Source organism: Sorghum bicolor, chromosome 9, assembly GCF_000003195.3.
Source record: "Sorghum bicolor cultivar BTx623 chromosome 9, Sorghum_bicolor_NCBIv3, whole genome shotgun sequence".
NCBI lineage: Eukaryota > Viridiplantae > Streptophyta > Magnoliopsida > Poales > Poaceae > Sorghum > Sorghum bicolor.
In genome coordinates this window covers 46,934,323-46,945,519 of record NC_012878.2, presented here as the reverse complement: position 1 = coordinate 46,945,519, position 11,197 = coordinate 46,934,323, and the positions used below count along the sequence as shown (strand labels likewise).

At 47.2% G+C, this 11,197-nt stretch overlaps 1 long non-coding RNA gene across 1 annotated transcript; it reads left to right on the top strand.

Annotated features, from left to right (window-relative positions):
• Positions 1,827 to 2,450, top strand: LOC110430031. Its single transcript, XR_002447226.1, has 2 exons — positions 1,827 to 1,900; positions 1,975 to 2,450. It is a non-coding gene; the product is annotated as an uncharacterized LOC110430031 (long non-coding RNA).

Here is an 11,197-nt window from a genome sequence, read left to right as displayed (position 1 = left end):
GCTATGGTTCTTTTTCTACGAGTTTCTGTTATTGCCCTGCTTCTTCTGAGAGTTCTGGTCCTCCAACCTCTTGCGGTAGTCGTTATCCGACCTGCAATATTTTTCGAACTCATGGTACATCTCGTGCATGGATGCTGGCTTTTCTCTGGCCAAGTGAGCTGCAAAAGCCCTATGCGAAGACCTTTGATAGCTGCCTCAATGGCAACCTCCTCCGGCACGCCGGGTGCCCTGGCCTTGGTCTGCACGAATCTTTGGAAGTATTCCCGCAGTGCTTCTCCTTGACTCTGGCGACACTGGAACAGGTCCGTGGAGGTTAGTGATTCAGCAGCGAACCCTTGGAAATTTGCCAAAATCTTGTCTCGAAGGTTCTCCCATGAATAGATCGACCCGGGTCTGAGCATCGTGTACCATGCCAAGGCATCTCCTTCGGCCGCGATCACAAAGGATTTCGCCATCACAGTTTCGTTCCCTCCAGCTGAGGCTACAGCTGCCTCGAAACTCATCAGGAATTGGCGGGGGTTAGCTTTTTCGTTGAACTTGGGGAGCGTGATTGGTTTGTAGGTTGCTGGCCAAGGTGAGGTTTGTAATCCCTCGGACAAGGGGGAACGAAGGTCCAATGTGCTCCTCAGCGCGCCACCGTAGCTTGTCAGCTGCGCACTTACCGTCGGCCCGGCGCCGGGTTGAACAGTGGGTTGGATCGTCGGCTGTGGAGATTGCATGCTAAGGATCTCCGCCTGCAGAATTGAAAGCTGCTGCCTGATCTCAGCCGCCTGTGCTGTAGCCACTGCTGCCTCTTGGCTGGCGGCATAGGCGGCAGCGATTCGGTCTCGCTCCTGCTGAAGGTTCTGCAGCTGCGTCTGCAGTAGCTGGAGCTCTTGCGTGGCCGTGGGTTGTGCCGGCCCTGCGGCGGGAGGAGGTTCCTGGCCGGGCTCCGGCTGCTCGTTCTCCGGCTGCACGCCCTCAGAGCCTTCCCCCTCCACGGTCGCATACGTGCTCCGCACGGCCCTTCTCGGCCTTCCTCTCCTGGAGGGCTCTGCCCGAGGTCTCGTGGTGCTTGTTCTCTTTCCAGCCATCGCAGGTGATCCTTCGGAGCCCCACGGTGGGCGCCAATGTTGGGAAAGTGCGCTCTGCACTGCCCAGCAGCACAATGAAACGAGAACCTTCTCACTCGGTGCCGTGAGAGGCTGTACAGTAACGAACAGTGGGCTCAACAGTAGGTGAATTCAATGAATGCTCTCTCTCTCTCTTATTAATGACGGCTTCGCGCCCCTTATATAGGGCTCAGAAACCGACCTAACAACATTTATAAAAATGCCCCGTGACGGTGGGGGAATATTCCAGCATATTCTCCTATTACAGTCTACTGACCCTAAGTCATCTGTGTAATTTCACATTACAAACCCCACGCGTGTCCCCTGTCTAGGGCTTCAGCTGGTCAGAGGCTTGGATCCTCCGCCCGATCGCGGATCCTTCGACACTTCATATGTCGGTGGTTCCATAGCTCGGACGCGTCGGAGGTCCCTCGGCTCAGCTGTCCTGGAGGTCCCTTAGCTCGCTCGGTCGCCGATCCTTCGGCGCTTCTCCATCGGAGGTTCCTTGGCTCGGACGCATCGGAGGTCCCTCGCCTCCGCCGCGTCCCTAGCCATCCTCGGACTTGGGAGGGTCGGAGGTTACTCCTCTTTTCTGCTCGCGGGCCTCCGCCGATGTCAATTCCTGCACACACTTTGCATGACAAGACGAGTCACCGATATTAGTCTTTTTTCAGGGTCCTCTCCACGCAGGCTCCCTGGGTGAAGGATATCCTCCGACGCTTCAGAGGTCGGAGGTTCCTCGGGTGAAGGGCATCCTTAGGCGCTATCAGGGGGAAGGATGCGGCCATTCCCCAACAGTGATCAACTGGGTACGTCTGGATCTGGGCCTGATATGCTGTGAACCTGTCAATAGGATTGATTAAAGAATGCTCCTGATCTGCAGCCGGAATAAAACTAAAACCGACTGCGGCTAATTAATACAATGCGACATACCACGCCGATCGACACATCCCGTTGAGCTCGCAATCGCCGCTTGCTTGCGTTTCTTGGCCGTCGTCTTACCGTCTCTCCAGATGTACGCCGCGCCGGTAACCATTTCCTAATCACGACTGCGGATGCATGGGCATTTGATTTCGTGCGCGGAATTCGTAGTTTCCACGGCCACCATTCACCGATGGCTCCCGGCCGCATCCCGTGGCCATTGTTTATGTTGCGCTAATCAAGCCTATTACTGTTGTTATAATGTGCTTCTGACAGCGGAGCCTTTGGATCTTGTCCAAATAACTTAGTTTAATTTCTCTTCATGGATCGGAGTTCATATATACTACTCCTGACATGTTTCATCTCACGGGTTTTAGGGGTGACATGTCAGTTTTATAGCACTATATACTCTGAAAGCACATATCACGTACTGCGCCATGTCCATGTCAGTTTTGAGGAATACACACATTTTGTTTTCTATTTTTCGGTATTATCACTGTTTTTTTTTTAAACTAGCAGTAATGGCCGCTTCAGAATCGACATTGATAAGGTTGTCATTGCTAGTTAAAATAAAACTAGCAGTATGTCTCTTATGTCGTATCCACCGCCGGTGTTGCAAGAACCGGCAACGAGGTATTTTTGTATTAGTTTATTAGGTTTAGGTAGTGGATGAATAAAATAATCACTCTTAATGTATAATTTTATCTCACAATTTTATAGATTGGATACAACATTAGATTATTGTACCATGCATGTTATATATGACATGCAAATTAATGTAGTCACTTGCATTCACACTCACAAAGGAGCGATACTCTATAAAGGTAAGCTTTCACCGTTTCTGCTTTTCACTCTAAATGAATGCAGCAGCTTTTATCATAAGGATGTCATTTTCACTAAAAAATAAGTATCAGACTATCAACAGATAAATTAAGAATCAATATGGCTTCATTAGACAAAGATCAATCCAAGATTGCTTGGCCTGATCTTTTGAATACCTTCGTTATTTATGCCATCATTCAGAAAAAGAGATTGTCATACTAAAGTTGGATTTAAAAAAAGCTTTTCATAAAATTAAACATCAGGCAATTATAAAGATTATGCAAGCTAAAGGGTTTGGAACAAGACGGGTTGCTTGGATTCAAGAAATTCTCTCCACAGGAACTACCGAAGTCTTGCTAAATGGAACTACTGAAGTCTTGATTCAGAAGGAATTCGAGGCAGAAAAGCAAGAACAGCAGGGGATAATTCAGACGAATATCATGTTTCAGAGTTGGGTTCAGAGTTTCAGTTCTTCGATGCCTTACAACCGACGGTTACAGGAGCTTATATTCTGCCCGGTGACAACTGTTAGGATGACCAGCTGTCTAACTGACGATTAAGACCCAAGGCCAACAACCAACTAAGCACTAACTCAACTAAGCCCAATTACAGCCAGGCTCATTCAGATAGCCTGAATCAGCTTCCGCTCGGTCTATTGCCGGACTTGCTATAGTGCTTTGCCTTACCCTGAGCTTGTTCCGGACAAAGATTCACAAAAAAAAATGATAAAACCTCTCAATTACTGAGAAAAAAAACTAGTAGTTGTTTGGTTCTAAATATCGTATTGCATTATATTGCATGTACTTCAACTTATGGATGGACAAATGGGCAACATGGCCTCGTCTGTCCCGGCCCTGATCCGACAAGGCACAGGTAAGGGATGAAGTGAGCTGTGTAGTGCTAGCTAGCCAACAGGCCGGCTCAGCCAGAGCCAGGGACCAAACTATAGCAGATATCTCTTCGTTTTTTATACAACGAACCGAAACTCTTTTTTTAACAAAAAAGAATTATTATTAGATAATAGCTGGGTACATTAACTCATTACAAGTACTCTGGATTACAAAAATATTCAGATTTACATCTAAATTATACCCCACATTGTGAATAACTCCACGTTTTGCAGTATGCATGGATGACCGCATAAGCAAACACTCGGCAAAACCTAAGAACAAATATCCAATGAACGACACTCAACATTCATGTAGGCGAAGTTGAGAAACTTCTTTCTGGTGTCTTCCTACTTCATGCTGCCACCGAAGAATGAGACTGGTTTAAAACTTATTCTCTTAGTCCTTTATCATCGCCAGATCTAACCAATAAAATAGCGGTGACACCGTACACCATCTCCCTCTTGATGGTTCCCTTTAGAAATAAAAATCTCCATATCGTTATATACCGGTGAGGATGCTAATATCATAGTTGTCGCCACCTGTTGACACCGTTTTTGGACACGTACCTAGGGATTGGTAAAGTATGGATCGGCAGGTGGAGCAACGGTAACTAGTCTACAGGAAAATTGCCGATGAGGGTAGTTGCCGATGGAGAGACGATTGAATGTGACTAAGTCCAGAGGTGGTGACGTGTTCTTGTCGATGATCAGTATTGATGTTTGCCGATGGTAATAACAGGAGATCTGCCGATGACTATGAAGGGAAGCGTGGAGATTGCCGATTGATCTATGGCGGTGTCCCGGTCGGTTACAAGGGGATAGTTTTATATTTTCCTTAGTTATTTAAATTCGTTTTGCATACGGATTCCGTTTAGTTTGGAATTTGAGTCCTAGTCGTGTCTGATTGTAGCTCTTTGAGCAGGATATAAATGTAGACCCTAGGGCCTTGTAACATCAACCGATCAATCAATCAAACACAAGTTTTTACTCATATTCCAGCATCTACTTTTTCGACGACTTCGTCATACTTTTCCTTTTTATTATGAGTTCTTAGGAATTCGTCGACTTAAGCTCGGCGTATTCTCGAGTTCCGCGTGAATACCTCTTGGCCGTGACATCCGGGCGCATCGCTGTTGTCGGGACCAAAGTTTTCGGGTTATCACCTTTGCCGATAGTAAGGTCAAATCGGCTGGCACGCCTTAACGTTTGATTCGGGTATTAGCCCTTTGTGTTTGCAGATCCACTTTTGCATCAACACATCTTTTTGCACGCCTGGTGGGACCAAATCAAGATCAAGATCGACATGGTGACTTCTGAGTTCGACTTGGAGAACGTCATCCCCGTAATGGAAGCCAATCTCAGAGATGAGCAAAAACAGGCTATTGCAAAAGCTATGGAGGACTACAAGCAGCAATGTTTGAAATCTTTCAGCATCAACAGGAGTGGTGAGGTGATCTAGAAGGAAGCACTGCCGGCGCCTCGGCAGGTTACTTTTGAAGCCAATCCTAGTAAACTTCAAGACATGGTTGATAGTGCTATTAATCGTGCCTTGATCAATCAAGCTGGTGTGTTGTCCAATACGGTTTTCAATACCGTGGCTAGAACTTTCAAAGAAGGACAATTGCCACCAAATTATGTGGGCCCTGTCTATCATCAGCCGGGATCACCGGTGGTCACAGCTCCATTGGCTGCTACAGCTGCCGCGGGCACAGAAACTGTCGTTCCTCCAAGCACGTTAGGAGTCACTAATGCGCAATCCACATCGATGCCGACCAATCCATCAACATCAGATGAGTCAACCAAGCTGGCCAAAGATCTATTGGCGTCGGCAATATCAGGATCTGTTCCTCCTAACTGGTGGGGTTTTGGTCTGCCCCCAGAGTTCATGTTGAAGACACCTGGCACATCTCAAATGGCTGATATGAGAGGCAAGGCTCCTATGGCATCGGCACCTCCAAATATGCCGATGAATCAGAGTCCCCAGTATACTACAACTACTACTACAAGACCTTACACTGGGAATTCTCAAGCTCCAACATTCCAGATGCCTAATGCATCGGCAGATTCAATGCCGACGCAACTAAGGTTCATGACACAACCAGGGTACGTCAATTCAATGATGATGCCCAATTACCAGTCATCGGCAGGGCCTATGCCGATGAATCCTAACGGTGGATGGACCGGGCAGTTGGTGTTTCCACAAATGTCTGAACTTAATCATCAGGCTTCAGGGTTTCAACAAGGCCAAATCCAACCTGGGTTTCAGAATCAAGGGTTGGTCAATCAGCCGATGAATCTTGGCCAGCAGATTGGTAGCCAATAGATTGGTGGTCAGCAAATTGGTGGTCAAATGATTAACCCAATGTTCCATGCAGATCGTGCACCGCAGAGACACGTGGAAGCATATCAGCAGGTGCCAGATCCGCAACCGCCTCATCGGCAAGATGCCGATGCTTATTGGGCCGATAAGATTGCTGAAGTAATGAGAGACCAGTTTGGGATAAAACCCAAAGTCAACACTTACTCTTGTCGGACACCGTATCCTCCTGCATATGATTTAATCCCACTTCCAAATCGGTACAAGGTACCCGATTTTACTAAGTTTTCTGGACAGGATGATACGTCAACTATGGACCATGTCAACAGGTTCATCATCCAATGTGGCGAGGCTGCTAACAGAGACAAATTGAGGGTTCGCTTGTTCTCGTCATCCTTGTCTGGATCGGCTTTCACTTGGTTTATTTCATTACCTCCCAACTCAGTGATTACTTGGGCCGATCTGGAGAAGCAATTCCACAAATACTTCTTTGCTAGAGTCCATGAGAAGAAAATTACCGATTTAGTCAAGTTGAAGCAACACAATGATGAATCGGTTGAAGGCTTTGTGCAGAGGATGCGTGCTGTTGTTGATGCAAAAGTTGATTTGCAAACACAATGGGCTAATACCCGATTTAAACGTTAAGGCGTGCCAGCCGATTTGACCTTACTATCGGCAAAGATGATAACTCGAATACTTTGGTCCCGACAACAGCGATGCGCCCGGATGCCACGGCCAAGAGGTATTCACGCGGAACTTGAGAATACGCCGAGCTTAAGTCGACGAACTCCTAAGAACTCGTAATGAAAAAGGAAAAATATGACGAAGTCGTCAAAAAAGTAGATGCTGGAATATGAGTAGAAACTTGTATTTGATTGATTGATAGATTGTTCAATTACAAGGCCCTAGGGTCTATATTTATACCCTGCTCAAAGAGCTACAACCAGACACGACTAGAATTCGAATTCCATATTTAAACAGAATCCGTGTACAAAACGATTTAAATAACTAAGGAAAACATAAACCTATCCTGCCGCGATAGGCTGAGACACCACCACGGATCAATTGGCAACCTCCAAGTCTTCCTTCCACGTCATCGGCAGACTCCCCATCGGCAACGATTAATACTGGCCATCGGCATAAACACATCACCATCCACGGACTTAGCCATATTCAGCTGTCTTCTCGTCGGCAAACCAGTAACCATTACTCTGTCTTGCCGATCCACACTCTACCGATCCTGGATACGTGTCCAAAAACGGTGTCAACACATGCCCCCCAATTACGGAGTATGAAATCATTAATGCTCCGAAATTCTCTGCAATAATGATGCCTTTTCGCAATTAATTCTCCCAATTTGGTAACCGACAACCTCAATCTGAACAACCCTGATCTAATCCTTCCGCAGATTCCTCGAAATCTTCAACCTTCTAAACGGACATCTCCACTTCAATCGCCCATCGGCAATGTCACCGTTACAGAGAGCTACCGATGGACTGACCAGGATGCCCTGTACAGTGATGTGTCTTATCCTCCCCAACGGATATCTCCACTTTATCCGCCCATCGGCAATATTACCATTGCAAGGCGCTGTCGATGGACCGACCAGGAAATCTCGCACAGTAAAATATCTTTGAATTACGACCGCTTCCTGTCAAATCACCTGTGCAATCCCTTGATTACCGTGCGAACAGTTACCATATCTTCTTGAGTATCCTCGGATTTCACGGATACGGCGAAGTGATAAGTCAGATTTATCCTTGCCCATTTTGTCCTATAAATAGTTCCTTCTTGGGTACTCCTTCTCCATCGCATCATTCCACAGTTCCAACTCCACCTTCCTGGCGGCGGCGCTGTTCGAGATCTCCAAGAACTCCAACAAAGCCCCTTCTTCACCAACCTCGAAGCCTTCGATCATCCTTTTTGTGAGGAGATGGCCATCAACTTCATCGTTCCTGAGGTTAGTTTTTCATTCCACCTCCTGTGCTTTTACTGTATCCTTGTTCATCCGCAATTTACTTTACTGAACATTTTTCTTTTTCTTTCTTTGTTCTTCTTTTACCTTCGAAACCATTAGGATTTGTCCAATAAAATTGTCATCCCCACCGATCAACCACATCTTCAATGTCTTGGTCCGTTAGGGAACCCAGATCCCACCGATTTAATCAACGCAGAAACAAACAGAATCCCCTTTAGAGCCGAGAACTTTTCTCTAGATCTGTGGAAGGACACCTTTCGTTCCTGGCCCAGTCCTACCGTAGGCTGGAAGGATTGGTTTTTGAGAGTTAGCCACTCAAATGAAGTCCAGTGGGGCAAGAGAAAACTGGACCAATGCATCAGGCTGTCCATTGCCGATATGCACAAGAATGAATCACTGCTGATAGCTACGTCGTATTTCTGGTCAGACACACTCAATGCCTTTATCTTTGGTCACGGCCCTGCTTCTCCCACTCTTGCCGATGTGCTTATGCTTACCGGCTTAGATGTATCCACTACCGATAGCAGTCACATATTTGACACCACACCTAGTGCCAATGTGGAAACCCGCGCTATCGGCGGCTGGTCAGGGTACATTCAGAAATACAGCATAACGGGGCCTGTCAACATAAAGGAACAAACCACCTTTTTGAACATGTGGCTGGATAAATTTGTATTCTGTGGTCGATCGGCAGGACCAACCTCAGTCTACCTATCGGCAGCAGAGAGATTAGCTAATGGTGGCCGATTTCCCCTCGGCCGATACCTACTTGGCGCTGCCTACCATCTCCTCCACCAAGTAGCCAGAAAACTCCTGCTTGGCCAGTCCATCGGCAACTTAGGAGGACCCTGGTGGTTCATCAATATGTGGCTTAAGCTCCACATGCACAAGCGTCTTGAATTCAACCCCTTCACACAACGCTTCCCCAGAGACATAGCTGAGGATTATGAATTAGATGAAGAAGAATCGGCAACTCGCCCTCCTCTGAACTTTGGCGAAGCTGTCATTGTTCTACCTAGCACAGGCGGCAACGCAGACCAGGTCAGCCGATTCTTTCAGTCCTTGTATGAAGGCCTGACCCGAGATCAGCGAGCGTGGATGCCTTATGAAGATCCAGATACTATGTTTCCCTCGGTCTTCCATCCATTCAACGATGCTCTCAACAAGGATCATGAGGTGATGATGGCACTGATCACTCCCAAAGCTATACCAGTAAACTTCTTTGGCAGTGGGAAAGCCTCCAACCAGACCTACGAGTTTTACAATCCATCGACACTAGCTTGTCAACTAGCTTTTGGTCAGCTGCCGATTGCACTCTGTTATGCCGATGTGATAAAACCCAGGGAAACCATCACCAACCTCCTTAAGTGGACCAGGGTAGCTCAACTGCCCCCGAATGCTGATACCGACGCAGACTTGTCAGAGTGGGTTCCGGCCCTCTTCATTACTCAAGCCTACAAGCAGTGGTGGGAAGAATGGAAGAAGCATTTGTTCTGCAAATCGGTTCTTTCGTACCGCGGCATGATTGATCCTCAGTACAAAATTCCTGATAATACTGTAAGTGTTTCCAAACCGATGTTTCAATTCCTTCAATTTTATTTCCATCGGTAACTCACTTTCTGTATTATATTGCAGGTTGACAACATTCCCCCATCGGTCAACAGGAGTGGCAAGCCGATTGACCTTTTTCCATCAGGTCCGATCTCTTCAATCGGCAACAACGCTCCCACTTTGGCTGCCATCATGCACCGAGGCGTACACCTCAAGAAAGTCACCACCAAGGGAACTCAGATATCTCCATCGGTAGCTGCCTCTACTTTGGCACAGGCGTTCAAGGTACATTTTCAAACTCTTTCATACCGATCTCACTCTTACATCTGTCGCACTTGTACTCACAAATTTCCCTTTTTGCATCAGCATACTGGCGCATCGGCAAGGACCAGAAGCAAAAGTGCCGATGCCCCCCAGTCTAGTCAGCAGAAGAGAAAAGGTGCCAAGAATACCAGAGCACCAGCAAAGCGCCAAAAGACAGCAACGCCTTCTCCTCCCCCAGTATCACCAATCCCAGTAGAATCTTCTCCTTCCTATCCAGAAGTCCAGACGCAACAAGCTCCATCTCCCTCTCAGCTGCAAGAAGCACCCCAAGTGAAAGAAATCCAGCCAGCAGGACCTCAGTCAGAAGTACCTTAGCCTGAAGACAGATCGGCTGATGTGGGCGAGCAGACTACCGATCCAGCAGGCTCAATCATAGCATCAGTAGTTTCCTCAATCCAAACAAGCACTCCACCACCCCAAGATAATATATTTTATGAAATCATTGCCGATGAACCCATTCTCCCGATTTTATAATTACCTCCGCTAATTTTTTAGCTGACATAGTTCTATCGGCAACTCTGGCCGATCAACCTGTGGTTCCATCGGCATCTTCCAGTCAGAGGCGAGAGATTGCCCTGAAACAAGTAAGTTATCCAATCCCTGTCTGTATCATTTATTAATACTTCACCATAAAATAACTCATTTTATTTCCTTTTCAGGAGCAGGATTCTCCCGACAGTTTGTTCTCTTTCGCCATCGACATTTCCAAAGATGAAGGTGAGGAAGCAAGCTCTTCTCGGGCAGTCGGGATCACATCGGCAGAAATCAGGGCGAAATTGGAAGAATTATCAGCCCTCCTTCACCAAGACACAGCCCAACTAGTTGACGACTCCGACCCAACCAAGGCTTTGTTCAAAGTCCTCAGAGGCCAAATTCCTATCGATGCTGAAGAGATCCTCTTCCAAGCCGCACATCTGGAGAGCCGTCAGCTGCAGTACCAGAGAGCTGCCCAACGTCTCGCCGATAGAGCCGTTCATGCCCAGCTTTCCGAGGAAATGATGAAGGTGAAGCTCCTTGCCGATGAGAAGCACAAGAACATCGGCATTTTAAAGTCCTCGGGAGATGCTCTGAAGCACAAGATCTCCGATCTATCGGCCAAAAGAGAAGCCCTATTGGCAGAACTCAAGCAAGTGGAAGACGCCTTGTCCCAAGCCCGACAAGAAGAAAGCCAACTGCCGAAGACAATCAAGCTTCTTGAGCAAGAGCGTAACATCCAAGCCCGCACGGCTTTGCAGATGAAGAAAAAGCTGAAGCCACTGGAAGGCTCTGCCGATGATGATACAAAAGTGATAGAAGAAGCAAAC